Raw genomic sequence first — 18,334 nt, 5'->3', positions numbered from 1 at the left:
CACGGCCAAGGAGATCTACCTCAGCCCATCCAAAGTGAAGGAATTTGAGCTCACTACGGGTATGAAGGAGCAGACTAAAGGTCTGGGACTCTCAGAGACAGTGGTTTTGGTAGGAGAATAAATGCTTTAATATGGGTTTAAAGATTGTATCCATAAATGTGCGTAGCATTAAATCTACTACGCGATGTGTTGCGACCTTGGACTACCTTGCCAAGGTCAAAGCTGACCTGTTGTTTCTGCAGGAGTGTGCGATACCGCACCTCAGCTCCTACAGGCAATGGTCACGATGGTGGTCCCACGGGCCATCGATCTGGTCGGGCGGAAACGACTCTCGTTCCTCCGGCCTGGGTATTCTGCTGCGGGGAGGCAACTTCACCGTCTCCGAGGTCAAGGAGGTGGTGGGCGGGCGACTCCTGGTAGCAGACGTAATGTACAAGAACGCTCCACTCCGGTTAATTAACGTGTACGGCCCGGCACAAGGGGCTGAGCGGCTGGAGGTTTTTCAGCAGCTCCCACTGCTGCTGGCGACCTCCAGGCCGGTCATTCTGGGCGGGGACTTCAACTGCATCATCGATGCGGCTGGACGATCCGGCAGGGCCGGAAGCAGATTGGACGCTACGTCCAGATCCCTGATGGAAACAGTTAAGGATGCCAAGCTGCACGACGTCTTCAGCAACCCTGCAGACGGAGCTCAGCGTAGATACACCTGGTCGCGGCCAGACGGGTCCATTCGTTCCAGGATAGACTTCCTGTTTGTGTCCCGTGCATTCACAGTCAGATCCACCGAGGTCAAGCCGGTGTTCTTCTCTGACCACTGCCTCCTACTGGCGGACTGCCACTTGGAGGAAGACCTGAGGGTGGGCAGGGGGGCATGGAAGCTAAATGTGCAACTGCTGACCCCAGAGAACATTGAGGAGCTCAAGAGGGATTACAAAGGTTGGAGAACCGTGAAACCCCTCTTTGAGTCCCTGACACACTGGTGGGAAGTGATCAAGGGAAGCATCAAGAGGTTTTTCATCCTCAAAGGCACCCAGAAAGCTAGAAAGGAACAGAGGGAAATGTCCCGACTCCAGGAAAAGATGCAGAATCTGCTCCGGCTGCGGTCGATGGGGGTCGATGTCAAGGAGGAGCTCCAAGAGGTGAAGGGCCAGCAAGCCTCGCACTTTGCCTCGGAGGCCTCCAAGATCATCTTCCGTTCCAGAGTCCGCTCCGTGGAGCAGGATGAGACGTGCTCACGTTTCTTCTTCCAAAAGGTACACAGAGAGCGCTCTGTGATCAGCAGCCTGAAGGAAGAAGACGGCTCAGTAAAGTCATCACGGTCCGACATTCTGAGGATCAGCAAATCCTTTTATGCCGGACTGTATGACGTGAAGCCCACGGACAGCACGGCCTCCCAGTCCTTCCTGTCCTCTATCACGGAGGTCCTAGACCACAGTACGCGGGAGAGCCTAGACAAACCGCTAACCCCTGACGAACTGACTAAGGCCCTCGAGTCCTTCGAGAAGAGTAAAACCCCCGGAAGCGACGGCCTGCCGGCGGAGTTGTATTCGGCTCTGTGGGACTTGATCGGCCCAGACCTGCTAGAAGTGTACGAGAGTATGCTCCTGGCCGGCAGCATGTCAGAATCCATGAGGAAAGGCATCATCACCCTCATCTACAAGCACAAGGGGGAAAGGGAGGAAATTAGAAATTGGCGACCCATTTCACTGTTGAATATGGACTATAAGATTCTGTCCAAGGTCATCGCCAACCGGGTCAAATCCGCTCTGGAATTGGTGATTCACCCTGACCAGACCTGCTCTGTGCCAGGCAGGAAGATCTCTGACAGCCTGGCGCTGCTCAGGGATACGATTGCCTATGTACAGGACAGGGGTGTGGATACCTGCCTCATCAGCTTGGATCAGGAGAAGGCCTTTGACAGAATATCGCACACCTACATGGGGGATGTGCTCTCCAAAATGGGGTTTGGGGAGGGAATTCGAAATTGGATCCAACTGCTCTACACTAACATCAGTAGCGCAGTCTCAATCAATGGGTGGGAAACAGATAGCTTTCCGATTAAATCTGGAGTCAGGCAGGGCTGCCCTCTCTCGCCTGTCCTTTTTGTGTGCTGCATAGAACCCTTTGCCGAGTCCATCAGGAAGGATCCGGGCATAAGAGGAGTGACGATCCCAGGCAGTGGAGGCACTCAGGTAAAAGCCTCCCTGTACATGGACGACGTCGCCGTCTTCTGCTCGGATCCGCTGTCGGTGCGCAGACTGATGCACGTCTGCGACCAGTTCGAACTGGCCTCGGGAGCCAAGGTAAATCGTGGGAAGAGCGAGGCCATGTTCTTTGGGAAGTGGGCTGACCGATCCTTTGTCCCCTTCACTGTCAGGGCTGACGGCCTGAAGGTGCTGGGGATATGGTTCGGAGGGACCGGGGCATGCGTTAGAAACTGGAAGGAGCGAGTGGCTATGGTGAAAAGGAAACTGGGCATGTGGGAGCGACGCTCCCTCTCCATTGCGGGTAAGAACCTGGTCATCAGGTGTGAGGTACTCTCGCTGTTGCTGTACGTGGCGCAGGTCTGGCCCATTCCACACTCCTGCGCGATGGCGATCACTCGAGCCATCTTCCGCTTTATCTGGAGGTCGAAAATGGATCGTGTCTGCAGGGACGCGATGTACAAGCCTCTAGATAAAGGGGGAAAAAACGTGCCCAACATCGCCCTCATACTGATGGCCACCTTTGTGTGCGGCTGCATCAAGCGGTGCGTAGACCCTCAGTACGCAAACACCAAGTGTCACTACGTGCTGAGGTTCTACCTGTCCCCGGTGTTGCGAAGGATGGGTCTGGCCACGCTGCCGCGGAACGCTCCAAGTAGTTGGACCGTGCCGTACCACCTGTCCCTGGTGGAAAAATTTATGCAGAAAAACACCTTTGACCACAAGTCCATCAGGCAGTGGTCAGCACGTAACGTCCTAGAGGCCCTGAGGGATAAGGAGAGGGTGGACCCTGTGGGATGGTTCCCCGAGCAGACTGTCAAAGTCATTTGGCAGAATGCCTCATCGCCAGAACTTTCCAACAAGCACCAAGACGTAGCTTGGCTGGTGGTGAGAAAGGCCCTCCCCGTCAGATCCTTCCTACACGCCAGGAGTCTCACCCCCTCTGCACGATGCCCTCGAGGTGGCTGTGGTGGGGAAGAGACCGTTGTTCACCTCCTTGTGGATTGTGCCTTTGCAAAGAAAGTCTGGAGAGAGATGCAGTGGTTGCTGTCGAGGTTCATCCCGAGCAGTTCTGTGACACAGGACTCTGTGCTCTACGGGCTGTTCCCAGGGACACACACCGAGACAAACATCGACTGCAGCTGGAGGATCATCAACTCGGTGAAAGACGCGCTTTGGTCTGCCCGAAACTTGTTGGTCTTCCAGCACAAAGATTTGTCCCCGACCGATTGTTGCGGACTGGCACAATCCAAAGTCCAGGACTACGTGCTGAGGGACGCACTAAAGCTTGGGGCAGCTGCCGCAAAGGCGCAATGGGGAAGGGTCGCTGTCTAAGACCTTTCTACCACAGCGCACCGAGAGACTGGGAACTGTTTAGAGCCCCTCGGGCTGTACAGATCAAAATGAAAGGCTGTAAATGACTGTAATATTGTTTGTACTGATGCACCTGGTGATACATTTTGTAAAAGTTTAACCTGGATTGTACCCTTGTAATGTTGTTTTTGAAATGGTTTTGAATGTGATTGAAGATTTTTATGAATAAAGTATATTTTTACAAAAAAAAAAAAAAAAAAATCTGTTCTTATCAGTTTAATATCTGATACGTCCCTTATCTGGGGACCATATATTAAATTGATTTTTGGAGCAGGGAGATGGAATAGGGGCTTGCTCTGTCCACTCCACGCATCGACCTGGTATTGCAGTATCTCTGGGAATGGTGCACCACCCCTTTCCAGGGGATTTTCAATGCTAAAAATAGATTTCTTACAAACATCTGCTTTCTTTACTTTTCAACATGCACATCTTTCAAAACACAACTTTCTTTCTTTCTCATCGCTTCTCGGCCTTTTGGCTAAGAAGGAATTTGAGCTCACTACGGGTATGAAGGAGCAGACTAAAGGTCTGGGACTCTCAGAGACAGTGGGTTTGGTAGGAGAATAAATGCTTTAATATGGGTTTAAAGATTGTATCCATAAATGTGCGTAGCATTAAATCTACTACGCGATGTGTTGCGACCTTGGACTACCTAGCCAAGGTCAAAGCTGACCTGTTGTTTCTGCAGGAGTGTGCGATACCGCACCTCAGCTCCTACAGGCAATGGTCACGATGGTGGTCCCACGGGCCATCGATCTGGTCGGGCGGAAACGACTCTCGTTCCTCCGGCCTGGGTATTCTGCTGCGGGGAGGCAACTTCACCGTCTCCGAGGTCAAGGAGGTGGTGGGCGGGCGACTCCTGGTAGCAGACGTAATGTACAAGAACGCTCCACTCCGGTTAATTAACGTGTACGGCCCGGCACAAGGGGCTGAGCGGCTGGAGGTTTTTCAGCAGCTCCCACTGCTGCTGGCGACCTCCAGGCCGGTCATTCTGGGCGGGGACTTCAACTGCATCATCGATGCGGCTGGACGATCCGGCAGGGCCGGAAGCAGATTGGACGCTACGTCCAGATCCCTGATGGAAACAGTTAAGGATGCCAAGCTGCACGACGTCTTCAGCAACCCTGCAGACGGAGCGCAGCGTAGATACACCTGGTCGCGGCCAGACGGGTCCATTCGTTCCAGGATAGACTTCCTGTTTGTGTCCCGTGCATTCACAGTCAGATCCACCGACGTCAAGCCGGTGTTCTTCTCTGACCACTGCCTCCTACTGGCGGACTGCCACTTGGAGGAAGACCTGAGGGTGGGCAGGGGGGCATGGAAGCTAAATGTGCAACTGCTGACCCCAGAGAACATTGAGGAGCTCAAGAGGGATTACAAAGGTTGGAGAACCGTGAAACCCCTCTTTGAGTCCCTGACACACTGGTGGGAAGTGATCAAGGGAAGCATCAAGAGGTTTTTCATCCTCAAAGGCACCCAGAAAGCTAGAAAGGAACAGAGGGAAATGTCCCGACTCCAGGAAAAGATGCAGAATCTGCTCCGGCTGCAGTCGATGGGGGTCGATGTCAAGGAGGAGCTCCAAGAGGTGAAGGGCCAGCAAGCCTCGCACTTTGCCTCGGAGGCCTCCAAGATCATCTTCCGTTCCAGAGTCCGCTCCGTGGAGCAGGATGAGACGTGCTCACGTTTCTTCTTCCAAAAGGTACACAGAGAGCGCTCTGTGATCAGCAGCCTGAAGGAAGAAGACGGCTCAGTAAAGTCATCACGGTCCGACATTCTGAGGATCAGCAAATCCTTTTATGCCGGACTGTATGACGTGAAGCCCACGGACAGCACGGCCTCCCAGTCCTTCCTGTCCTCTATCACGGAGGTCCTAGACCACAGTACGCGGGAGAGCCTAGACAAACCGCTAACTCCTGACGAACTGACTAAGGCCCTCGAGTCCTTCGAGAAGAGTAAAACCCCCGGAAGCGACGGCCTGCCGGCGGAGTTGTATTCGGCTCTGTGGGACTTGATCGGCCCAGACCTGCTAGAAGTGTACGAGAGTATGCTCCTGGCCGGCAGCATGTCAGAATCCATGAGGAAAGGCATCATCACCCTCATCTACAAGCACAAGGGGGAAAGGGAGGAAATTAGAAATTGGCGTCCCATTTCACTGTTGAATGTGGACTATAAGATTCTGTCCAAGGTCATCGCCAACCGGGTCAAATCCGCTCTGGAATTGGTGATTCACCCTGACCAGACCTGCTCTGTGCCAGGCAGGAAGATCTCTGACAGCCTGGCGCTGCTCAGGGATACGATTGCCTATGTACAGGACAGGGGTGTGGATACCTGCCTCATCAGCTTGGATCAGGAGAAGGCCTTTGACAGAATATCGCACACCTACATGGGGGATGTGCTCTCCAAAATGGGGTTTGGGGAGGGAATTCGAAATTGGATCCAACTGCTCTACACTAACATCAGTAGCGCAGTCTCAATCAATGGGTGGGAAACAGATAGCTTTCCGATTAAATCTGGAGTCAGGCAGGGCTGCCCTCTCTCGCCTGTCCTTTTTGTGTGCTGCATAGAACCCTTTGCCGAGTCCATCAGGAAGGATCCGGGCATAAGAGGAGTGACGATCCCAGGCAGTGGAGGCACTCAGGTAAAAGCCTCCCTGTACATGGACGACGTCGCCGTCTTCTGCTCGGATCCGCTGTCGGTGCGCAGACTGATGCACGTCTGCGACCAGTTCGAACTGGCCTCGGGAGCCAAGGTAAATCGTGGGAAGAGCGAGGCCATGTTCTTTGGGAAGTGGGCTGACCGATCCTTTGTCCCCTTCACTGTCAGGGCTGACGGCCTGAAGGTGCTGGGGATATGGTTCGGAGGGACCGGGGCATGCGTTAGAAACTGGAAGGAGCGAGTGGCTATGGTGAAAAGGAAACTGGGCATGTGGGAGCGACGCTCCCTCTCCATTGCGGGTAAGAACCTGGTCATCAGGTGTGAGGTACTCTCGCTGTTGCTGTACGTGGCGCAGGTCTGGCCCATTCCACACTCCTGCGCGATGGCGATCACTCGAGCCATCTTCCGCTTTATCTGGAGGTCGAAAATGGATCGTGTCTGCAGGGACGCGATGTACAAGCCTCTAGATAAAGGGGGAAAAAACGTGCCCAACATCGCCCTCATACTGATGGCCACCTTTGTGTGCGGCTGCATCAAGCGGTGCGTAGACCCTCAGTACGCAAACACCAAGTGTCACTACGTGCTGAGGTTCTACCTGTCCCCGGTGTTGCGAAGGATGGGTCTGGCCACGCTGCCGCGGAACGCTCCAAGTAGTTGGACCGTGCCGTACCACCTGTCCCTGGTGGAAAAATTTATGCAGAAAAACACCTTTGACCACAAGTCCATCAGGCAGTGGTCAGCACGTAACGTCCTAGAGGCCCTGAGGGATAAGGAGAGGGTGGACCCTGTGGGATGGTTCCCCGAGCAGACTGTCAAAGTCATTTGGCAGAATGCCTCATCGCCAGAACTTTCCAACAAGCACCAAGACGTAGCTTGGCTGGTGGTGAGAAAGGCCCTCCCCGTCAGATCCTTCCTACACGCCAGGAGTCTCACCCCCTCTGCACGATGCCCTCGAGGTGGCTGTGGTGGGGAAGAGACCGTTGTTCACCTCCTTGTGGATTGTGCCTTTGCAAAGAAAGTCTGGAGAGAGATGCAGTGGTTGCTGTCGAGGTTCATCCCGAGCAGTTCTGTGACACAGGACTCTGTGCTCTACGGGCTGTTCCCAGGGACACACACCGAGACAAACATCGACTGCAGCTGGAGGATCATCAACTCGGTGAAAGACGCGCTTTGGTCTGCCCGAAACTTGTTGGTCTTCCAGCACAAAGATTTGTCCCCGACCGATTGTTGCGGACTGGCACAATCCAAAGTCCAGGACTACGTGCTGAGGGACGCACTAAAGCTTGGGGCAGCTGCCGCAAAGGCGCAATGGGGAAGGGTCGCTGTCTAAGACCTTTCTACCACAGCGCACCGAGAGACTGGGAACTGTTTAGAGCCCCTCGGGCTGTACAGATCAAAATGAAAGGCTGTAAATGACTGTAATATTGTTTGTACTGATGCACCTGGTGATACATTTTGTAAAAGTTTAACCTGGATTGTACCCTTGTAATGTTGTTTTTGAAATGGTTTTGAATGTGATTGAAGATTTTTATGAATAAAGTATATTTTTACAAAAAAAAAAAAAAAAAATCTGTTCTTATCAGTTTAATATCTGATACGTCCCTTATCTGGGGACCATATATTAAATTGATTTTTGGAGCAGGGAGATGGAATAGGGGCTTGCTCTGTCCACTCCACGCATCGACCTGGTATTGCAGTATCTCTGGGAATGGTGCACCACCCCTTTCCAGGGGATTTTCAATGCTAAAAATAGATTTCTTACAAACATCTGCTTTCTTTACTTTTCAACATGCACATCTTTCAAAACACAACTTTCTTTCTTTCTCATCGCTTCTCGGCCTTTTGGCTAAGAAGGAATTTGAGCTCACTACGGGTATGAAGGAGCAGACTAAAGGTCTGGGACTCTCAGAGACAGTGGGTTTGGTAGGAGAATAAATGCTTTAATATGGGTTTAAAGATTGTATCCATAAATGTGCGTAGCATTAAATCTACTACGCGATGTGTTGCGACCTTGGACTACCTAGCCAAGGTCAAAGCTGACCTGTTGTTTCTGCAGGAGTGTGCGATACCGCACCTCAGCTCCTACAGGCAATGGTCACGATGGTGGTCCCACGGGCCATCGATCTGGTCGGGCGGAAACGACTCTCGTTCCTCCGGCCTGGGTATTCTGCTGCGGGGAGGCAACTTCACCGTCTCCGAGGTCAAGGAGGTGGTGGGCGGGCGACTCCTGGTAGCAGACGTAATGTACAAGAACGCTCCACTCCGGTTAATTAACGTGTACGGCCCGGCACAAGGGGCTGAGCGGCTGGAGGTTTTTCAGCAGCTCCCACTGCTGCTGGCGACCTCCAGGCCGGTCATTCTGGGCGGGGACTTCAACTGCATCATCGATGCGGCTGGACGATCCGGCAGGGCCGGAAGCAGATTGGACGCTACGTCCAGATCCCTGATGGAAACAGTTAAGGATGCCAAGCTGCACGACGTCTTCAGCAACCCTGCAGACGGAGCGCAGCGTAGATACACCTGGTCGCGGCCAGACGGGTCCATTCGTTCCAGGATAGACTTCCTGTTTGTGTCCCGTGCATTCACAGTCAGATCCACCGAGGTCAAGCCGGTGTTCTTCTCTGACCACTGCCTCCTACTGGCGGACTGCCACTTGGAGGAAGACCTGAGGGTGGGCAGGGGGGCATGGAAGCTAAATGTGCAACTGCTGACCCCAGAGAACATTGAGGAGCTCAAGAGGGATTACAAAGGTTGGAGAACCGTGAAACCCCTCTTTGAGTCCCTGACACACTGGTGGGAAGTGACCAAGGGAAGCATCAAGAGGTTTTTCATCCTCAAAGGCACCCAGAAAGCTAGAAAGGAACAGAGGGAAATGTCCCGACTCCAGGAAAAGATGCAGAATCTGCTCCGGCTGCGGTCGATGGGGGTCGATGTCAAGGAGGAGCTCCAAGAGGTGAAGGGCCAGCAAGCCTCGCACTTTGCCTCGGAGGCCTCCAAGATCATCTTCCGTTCCAGAGTCCGCTCCGTGGAGCAGGATGAGACGTGCTCACGTTTCTTCTTCCAAAAGGTACACAGAGAGCGCTCTGTGATCAGCAGCCTGAAGGAAGAAGACGGCTCAGTAAAGTCATCACGGTCCGACATTCTGAGGATCAGCAAATCCTTTTATGCCGGACTGTATGACGTGAAGCCCACGGACAGCACGGCCTCCCAGTCCTTCCTGTCCTCTATCACGGAGGTCCTAGACCACAGTACGCGGGAGAGCCTAGACAAACCGCTAACCCCTGACGAACTGACTAAGGCCCTCGAGTCCTTCGAGAAGAGTAAAACCCCCGGAAGCGACGGCCTGCCGGCGGAGTTGTATTCGGCTCTGTGGGACTTGATCGGCCCAGACCTGCTAGAAGTGTACGAGAGTATGCTCCTGGCCGGCAGCATGTCAGAATCCATGAGGAAAGGCATCATCACCCTCATCTACAAGCACAAGGGGGAAAGGGAGGAAATTAGAAATTGGCGACCCATTTCACTGTTGAATATGGACTATAAGATTCTGTCCAAGGTCATCGCCAACCGGGTCAAATCCGCTCTGGAATTGGTGATTCACCCTGACCAGACCTGCTCTGTGCCAGGCAGGAAGATCTCTGACAGCCTGGCGCTGCTCAGGGATACGATTGCCTATGTACAGGACAGGGGTGTGGATACCTGCCTCATCAGCTTGGATCAGGAGAAGGCCTTTGACAGAATATCGCACACCTACATGGGGGATGTGCTCTCCAAAATGGGCTTTGGGGAGGGAATTCGAAATTGGATCCAACTGCTCTACACTAACATCAGTAGCGCAGTCTCAATCAATGGGTGGGAAACAGATAGCTTTCCGATTAAATCTGGAGTCAGGCAGGGCTGCCCTCTCTCGCCTGTCCTTTTTGTGTGCTGCATAGAACCCTTTGCCGAGTCCATCAGGAAGGATCCGGGCATAAGAGGAGTGACGATCCCAGGCAGTGGAGGCACTCAGGTAAAAGCCTCCCTGTACATGGACGACGTCGCCGTCTTCTGCTCGGATCCGCTGTCGGTGCGCAGACTGATGCACGTCTGCGACCAGTTCGAACTGGCCTCGGGAGCCAAGGTAAATCGTGGGAAGAGCGAGGCCATGTTCTTTGGGAAGTGGGCTGACCGATCCTTTGTCCCCTTCAACTGTCAGGGCTGACGGCCTGAAGGTGCTGGGGATATGGTTCGGAGGGACCGGGGCATGCGTTAGAAACTGGAAGGAGCGAGTGGCTATGGTGAAAAGGAAACTGGGCATGTGGGAGCGACGCTCCCTCTCCATTGCGGGTAAGAACCTGGTCATCAGGTGTGAGGTACTCTCGCTGTTGCTGTACGTGGCGCAGGTCTGGCCCATTCCACACTCCTGCGCGATGGCGATCACTCGAGCCATCTTCCGCTTTATCTGGAGGTCGAAAATGGATCGTGTCTGCAGGGACGCGATGTACAAGCCTCTAGATAAAGGGGGAAAAAACGTGCCCAACATCGCCCTCATACTGATGGCCACCTTTGTGTGCGGCTGCATCAAGCGGTGCGTAGACCCTCGGTACGCAAACACCAAGTGTCACTACGTGCTGAGGTTCTACCTGTCCCCGGTGTTGCGAAGGATGGGTCTGGCCACGCTGCCGCGGAACGCTCCAAGTAGTTGGACCGTGCCGTACCACCTGTCCCTGGTGGAAAAATTTATGCAGAAAAACACCTTTGACCACAAGTCCATCAGGCAGTGGTCAGCACGTAACGTCCTAGAGGCCCTGAGGGATAAGGAGAGGGTGGACCCTGTGGGATGGTTCCCCGAGCAGACTGTCAAAGTCATTTGGCAGAATGCCTCATCGCCAGAACTTTCCAACAAGCACCAAGACGTAGCTTGGCTGGTGGTGAGAAAGGCCCTCCCCGTCAGATCCTTCCTACACGCCAGGAGTCTCACCCCCTCTGCACGATGCCCTCGAGGTGGCTGTGGTGGGGAAGAGACCGTTGTTCACCTCCTTGTGGATTGTGCCTTTGCAAAGAAAGTCTGGAGAGAGATGCAGTGGTTGCTGTCGAGGTTCATCCCGAGCAGTTCTGTGACACAGGACTCTGTGCTCTACGGGCTGTTCCCAGGGACACACACCGAGACAAACATCAACTGCAGCTGGAGGATCATCAACTCGGTGAAAGACGCGCTTTGGTCTGCCCGAAACTTGTTGGTCTTCCAGCACAAAGATTTGTCCCCGACCGATTGTTGCGGACTGGCACAATCCAAAGTCCAGGACTACGTGCTGAGGGACGCACTAAAGCTTGGGGCACCTGCCGCAAAGGCGCAATGGGGAAGGGTCGCTGTCTAAGACCTTTCTACCACAGCGCACCGAGAGACTGGGAACTGTTTAGAGCCCCTCGGGCTGTACAGATCAAAATGAAAGGCTGTAAATGACTGTAATATTGTTTGTACTGATGCACCTGGTGATACATTTTGTAAAAGTTTAACCTGGATTGTACCCTTGTAATGTTGTTTTTGAAATGGTTTTGAATGTGATTGAAGATTTTTATGAATAAAGTATATTTTTACAAAAAAAAAAAAAAAAAATCTGTTCTTATCAGTTTAATATCTGATACGTCCCTTATCTGGGGACCATATATTAAATTGATTTTTGGAGCAGGGAGATGGAATAGGGGCTTGCTCTGTCCACTCCACGCATCGACCTGGTATTGCAGTATCTCTGGGAATGGTGCACCACCCCTTTCCAGGGGATTTTCAATGCTAAAAATAGATTTCTTACAAACATCTGCTTTCTTTACTTTTCAACATGCACATCTTTCAAAACACAACTTTCTTTCTTTCTCATCGCTTCTCGGCCTTTTGGCTAAGAAGGAATTTGAGCTCACTACGGGTATGAAGGAGCAGACTAAAGGTCTGGGACTCTCAGAGACAGTGGGTTTGGTAGGAGAATAAATGCTTTAATATGGGTTTAAAGATTGTATCCATAAATGTGCGTAGCATTAAATCTACTACGCGATGTGTTGCGACCTTGGACTACCTAGCCAAGGTCAAAGCTGACCTGTTGTTTCTGCAGGAGTGTGCGATACCGCACCTCAGCTCCTACAGGCAATGGTCACGATGGTGGTCCCACGGGCCATCGATCTGGTCGGGCGGAAACGACTCTCGTTCCTCCGGCCTGGGTATTCTGCTGCGGGGAGGCAACTTCACCGTCTCCGAGGTCAAGGAGGTGGTGGGCGGGCGACTCCTGGTAGCAGACGTAATGTACAAGAACGCTCCACTCCGGTTAATTAACGTGTACGGCCCGGCACAAGGGGCTGAGCGGCTGGAGGTTTTTCAGCAGCTCCCACTGCTGCTGGCGACCTCCAGGCCGGTCATTCTGGGCGGGGACTTCAACTGCATCATCGATGCGGCTGGACGATCCGGCAGGGCCGGAAGCAGATTGGACGCTACGTCCAGATCCCTGATGGAAACAGTTAAGGATGCCAAGCTGCACGACGTCTTCAGCAACCCTGCAGACGGAGCGCAGCGTAGATACACCTGGTCGCGGCCAGACGGGTCCATTCGTTCCAGGATAGACTTCCTGTTTGTGTCCCGTGCATTCACAGTCAGATCCACCGACGTCAAGCCGGTGTTCTTCTCTGACCACTGCCTCCTACTGGCGGACTGCCACTTGGAGGAAGACCTGAGGGTGGGCAGGGGGGCATGGAAGCTAAATGTGCAACTGCTGACCCCAGAGAACATTGAGGAGCTCAAGAGGGATTACAAAGGTTGGAGAACCGTGAAACCCCTCTTTGAGTCCCTGACACACTGGTGGGAAGTGATCAAGGGAAGCATCAAGAGGTTTTTCATCCTCAAAGGCACCCAGAAAGCTAGAAAGGAACAGAGGGAAATGTCCCGACTCCAGGAAAAGATGCAGAATCTGCTCCGGCTGCGGTCGATGGGGGTCGATGTCAAGGAGGAGCTCCAAGAGGTGAAGGGCCAGCAAGCCTCGCACTTTGCCTCGGAGGCCTCCAAGATCATCTTCCGTTCCAGAGTCCGCTCCGTGGAGCAGGAGGAGACGTGCTCACGTTTCTTCTTCCAAAAGGTACACAGAGAGCGCTCTGTGATCAGCAGCCTGAAGGAAGAAGACGGCTCAGTAAAGTCATCACGGTCCGACATTCTGAGGATCAGCAAATCCTTTTATGCCGGACTGTATGACGTGAAGCCCACGGACAGCACGGCCTCCCAGTCCTTCCTGTCCTCTATCACGGAGGTCCTAGACCACAGTACTCGGGAGAGCCTAGACAAACCGCTAACCCCTGACGAACTGACTAAGGCCCTCGAGTCCTTCGAGAAGAGTAAAACCCCCGGAAGCGACGGCCTGCCGGCGGAGTTGTATTCAGCTCTGTGGGACTTGATCGGCCCAGACCTGCTAGAAGTGTACGAGAGTATGCTCCTGGCCGGCAGCATGTCAGAATCCATGAGGAAAGGCATCATCACCCTCATCTACAAGCACAAGGGGGAAAGGGAGGAAATTAGAAATTGGCGACCCATTTCACTGTTGAATATGGACTATAAGATTCTGTCCAAGGTCATCGCCAACCGGGTCAAATCCACTCTGGAATTGGTGATTCACCCTGACCAGACCTGCTCTGTGCCAGGCAGGAAGATCTCTGACAGCCTGGCGCTGCTCAGGGATACGATTGCCTATGTACAGGACAGGGGTGTGGATACCTGCCTCATCAGCTTGGATCAGGAGAAGGCCTTTGACAGAATATCGCACACCTACATGGGGGATGTGCTCTCCAAAATGGGGTTTGGGGAGGGAATTCGAAATTGGATCCAACTGCTCTACACTAACATCAGTAGCGCAGTCTCAATCAATGGGTGGGAAACAGATAGCTTTCCGATTAAATCTGGAGTCAGGCAGGGCTGCCCTCTCTCGCCTGTCCTTTTTGTGTGCTGCATAGAACCCTTTGCCGAGTCCATCAGGAAGGATCCGGGCATAAGAGGAGTGACGATCCCAGGCAGTGGAGGCACTCAGGTAAAAGCCTCCCTGTACATGGACGACGTCGCCGTCTTCTGCTCGGATCCGCTGTCGGTGCGCAGACTGATGCACGTCTGCGACCAGTTCGAACTGGCCTCGGGAGCCAAGGTAAATCGTGGGAAGAGCGAGGCCATGTTCTTTGGGAAGTGGGCTGACCGATCCTTTGTCCCCTTCACTGTCAGGGCTGACGGCCTGAAGGTGCTGGGGATATGGTTCGGAGGGACCGGGGCATGCGTTAGAAACTGGAAGGAGCGAGTGGCTATGGTGAAAAGGAAACTGGGCATGTGGGAGCGACGCTCCCTCTCCATTGCGGGTAAGAACCTGGTCATCAGGTGTGAGGTACTCTCGCTGTTGCTGTACGTGGCGCAGGTCTGGCCCATTCCACACTCCTGCGCGATGGCGATCACTCGAGCCATCTTCCGCTTTATCTGGAGGTCGAAAATGGATCGTGTCTGCAGGGACGCGATGTACAAGCCTCTAGATAAAGGGGGAAAAAACGTGCCCAACATCGCCCTCATACTGATGGCCACCTTTGTGTGCGGCTGCATCAAGCGGTGCGTAGACCCTCAGTACGCAAACACCAAGTGTCACTACGTGCTGAGGTTCTACCTGTCCCCGGTGTTGCGAAGGATGGGTCTGGCCACGCTGCCGCGGAACGCTCCAAGTAGTTGGACCGTGCCGTACCACCTGTCCCTGGTGGAAAAATTTATGCAGAAAAACACCTTTGACCACAAGTCCATCAGGCAGTGGTCAGCACGTAACGTCCTAGAGGCCCTGAGGGATAAGGAGAGGGTGGACCATGTGGGATGGTTCCCCGAGCAGACTGTCAAAGTCATTTGGCAGAATGCCTCATCGCCAGAACTTTCCAACAAGCACCAAGACGTAGCTTGGCTGGTGGTGAGAAAGGCCCTCCCCGTCAGATCCTTCCTACACGCCAGGAGTCTCACCCCCTCTGCACGATGCCCTCGAGGTGGCTGTGGTGGGGAAGAGACCGTTGTTCACCTCCTTGTGGATTGTGCCTTTGCAAAGAAAGTCTGGAGAGAGATGCAGTGGTTGCTGTCGAGGTTCATCCCGAGCAGTTCTGTGACACAGGACTCTGTGCTCTACGGGCTGTTCCCAGGGACACACACCGAGACAAACATCAACTGCAGCTGGAGGATCATCAACTCGGTGAAAGACGCGCTTTGGTCTGCCCGAAACTTGTTGGTCTTCCAGCACAAAGATTTGTCCCCGACCGATTGTTGCGGACTGGCACAATCCAAAGTCCAGGACTACGTGCTGAGGGACGCACTAAAGCTTGGGGCAGCTGCCGCAAAGGCGCAATGGGGAAGGGTCGCTGTCTAAGACCTTTCTACCACAGCGCACCGAGAGACTGGGAACTGTTTAGAGCCCCTCGGGCTGTACAGATCAAAATGAAAGGCTGTAAATGACTGTAATATTGTTTGTACTGATGCACCTGGTGATACATTTTGTAAAAGTTTAACCTGGATTGTACCCTTGTAATGTTGTTTTTGAAATGGTTTTGAATGTGATTGAAGATTTTTATGAATAAAGTATATTTTTACAAAAAAAAAAAAATCTGTTCTTATCAGTTTAATATCTGATACGTCCCTTATCTGGGGACCATATATTAAATTGATTTTTGGAGCAGGGAGATGGAATAGGGGCTTGCTCTGTCCACTCCACGCATCGACCTGGTATTGCAGTATCTCTGGGAATGGTGCACCACCCCTTTCCAGGGGATTTTCAATGCTAAAAATAGATTTCTTACAAACATCTGCTTTCTTTACTTTTCAACATGCACATCTTTCAAAACACAACTTTCTTTCTTTCTCATCGCTTCTCGGCCTTTTGGCTAAGAAGGAATTTGAGCTCACTACGGGTATGAAGGAGCAGACTAAAGGTCTGGGACTCTCAGAGACAGTGGGTTTGGTAGGAGAATAAATGCTTTAATATGGGTTTAAAGATTGTATCCATAAATGTGCGTAGCATTAAATCTACTACGCGATGTGTTGCGACCTTGGACTACCTAGCCAAGGTCAAAGCTGACCTGTTGTTTCTGCAGGAGTGTGCGATACCGCACCTCAGCTCCTACAGGCAATGGTCACGATGGTGGTCCCACGGGCCATCGATCTGGTCGGGCGGAAACGACTCTCGTTCCTCCGGCCTGGGTATTCTGCTGCGGGGAGGCAACTTCACCGTCTCCGAGGTCAAGGAGGTGGTGGGCGGGCGACTCCTGGTAGCAGACGTAATGTACAAGAACGCTCCACTCCGGTTAATTAACGTGTACGGCCCGGCACAAGGGGCTGAGCGGCTGGAGGTTTTTCAGCAGCTCCCACTGCTGCTGGCGACCTCCAGGCCGGTCATTCTGGGCGGGGACTTCAACTGCATCATCGATGCGGCTGGACGATCCGGCAGGGCCGGAAGCAGATTGGACGCTACGTCCAGATCCCTGATGGAAACAGTTAAGGATGCCAAGCTGCACGACGTCTTCAGCAACCCTGCAGACGGAGCGCAGCGTAGATACACCTGGTCGCGGCCAGACGGGTCCATTCGTTCCAGGATAGACTTCCTGTTTGTGTCCCGTGCATTCACAGTCAGATCCACCGACGTCAAGCCGGTGTTCTTCTCTGACCACTGCCTCCTACTGGCGGACTGCCACTTGGAGGAAGACCTGAGGGTGGGCAGGGGGGCATGGAAGCTAAATGTGCAACTGCTGACCCCAGAGAACATTGAGGAGCTCAAGAGGGATTACAAAGGTTGGAGAACCGTGAAACCCCTCTTTGAGTCCCTGACACACTGGTGGGAAGTGATCAAGGGAAGCATCAAGAGGTTTTTCATCCTCAAAGGCACCCAGAAAGCTAGAAAGGAACAGAGGGAAATGTCCCGACTCCAGGAAAAGATGCAGAATCTGCTCCGGCTGCGGTCGATGGGGGTCGATGTCAAGGAGGAGCTCCAAGAGGTGAAGGGCCAGCAAGCCTCGCACTTTGCCTCGGAGGCCTCCAAGATCATCTTCCGTTCCAGAGTCCGCTCCGTGGAGCAGGAGGAGACGTGCTCACGTTTCTTCTTCCAAAAGGTACACAGAGAGCGCTCTGTGATCAGCAGCCTGAAGGAAGAAGACGGCTCAGTAAAGTCATCACGGTCCGACATTCTGAGGATCAGCAAATCCTTTTATGCCGGACTGTATGACGTGAAGCCCACGGACAGCACGGCCTCCCAGTCCTTCCTGTCCTCTATCACGGAGGTCCTAGACCACAGTACTCGGGAGAGCCTAGACAAACCGCTAACCCCTGACGAACTGACTAAGGCCCTCGAGTCCTTCGAGAAGAGTAAAACCCCCGGAAGCGACGGCCTGCCGGCGGAGTTGTATTCAGCTCTGTGGGACTTGATCGGCCCAGACCTGCTAGAAGTGTACGAGAGTATGCTCCTGGCCGGCAGCATGTCAGAATCCATGAGGAAAGGCATCATCACCCTCATCTACAAGCACAAGGGGGAAAGGGAGGAAATTAGAAATTGGCGACCCATTTCACTGTTGAATATGGACTATAAGATTCTGTCCAAGGTCATCGCCAACCGGGTCAAATCCACTCTGGAATTGGTGATTCACCCTGACCAGACCTGCTCTGTGCCAGGCAGGAAGATCTCTGACAGCCTGGCGCTGCTCAGGGATACGATTGCCTATGTACAGGACAGGGGTGTGGATACCTGCCTCATCAGCTTGGATCAGGAGAAGGCCTTTGACAGAATATCGCACACCTACATGGGGGATGTGCTCTCCAAAATGGGGTTTGGGGAGGGAATTCGAAATTGGATCCAACTGCTCTACACTAACATCAGTAGCGCAGTCTCAATCAATGGGTGGGAAACAGATAGCTTTCCGATTAAATCTGGAGTCAGGCAGGGCTGCCCTCTCTCGCCTGTCCTTTTTGTGTGCTGCATAGAACCCTTTGCCGAGTCCATCAGGAAGGATCCGGGCATAAGAGGAGTGACGATCCCAGGCAGTGGAGGCACTCAGGTAAAAGCCTCCCTGTACATGGACGACGTCGCCGTCTTCTGCTCGGATCCGCT

General features: G+C 53.2%; 1 non-coding gene and 3 pseudogenes across 1 annotated transcript; all 4 read left to right on the top strand.

Annotated features, from left to right (window-relative positions):
- Positions 1 to 3,750: 3,750 nt before the first annotated feature.
- Positions 3,751 to 3,932, top strand: LOC144669824 (U2 spliceosomal RNA). Its single transcript, XR_013573753.1, has one exon. It is a non-coding gene; the product is annotated as a U2 spliceosomal RNA (small nuclear RNA).
- A 3,842-nt stretch (positions 3,933 to 7,774) lies between these two features.
- On the top strand, positions 7,775 to 7,955 carry LOC144669822 (U2 spliceosomal RNA; annotated as a pseudogene).
- Positions 7,956 to 11,798: 3,843 nt separating this feature from the next.
- LOC144669821 (U2 spliceosomal RNA) lies at positions 11,799 to 11,979 on the top strand (annotated as a pseudogene).
- A 3,842-nt stretch (positions 11,980 to 15,821) lies between these two features.
- On the top strand, positions 15,822 to 15,997 carry LOC144669816 (U2 spliceosomal RNA; annotated as a pseudogene).
- The last annotated feature ends 2,337 nt before the right edge of the window (positions 15,998 to 18,334 follow it).

This window comes from Cetorhinus maximus, chromosome 29 (assembly GCF_964194155.1).
Source record: "Cetorhinus maximus chromosome 29, sCetMax3.hap1.1, whole genome shotgun sequence".
Taxonomy (NCBI): domain Eukaryota; kingdom Metazoa; phylum Chordata; class Chondrichthyes; order Lamniformes; family Cetorhinidae; genus Cetorhinus; species Cetorhinus maximus.
This window is presented reverse-complemented; position numbering and strand designations above follow the sequence as displayed.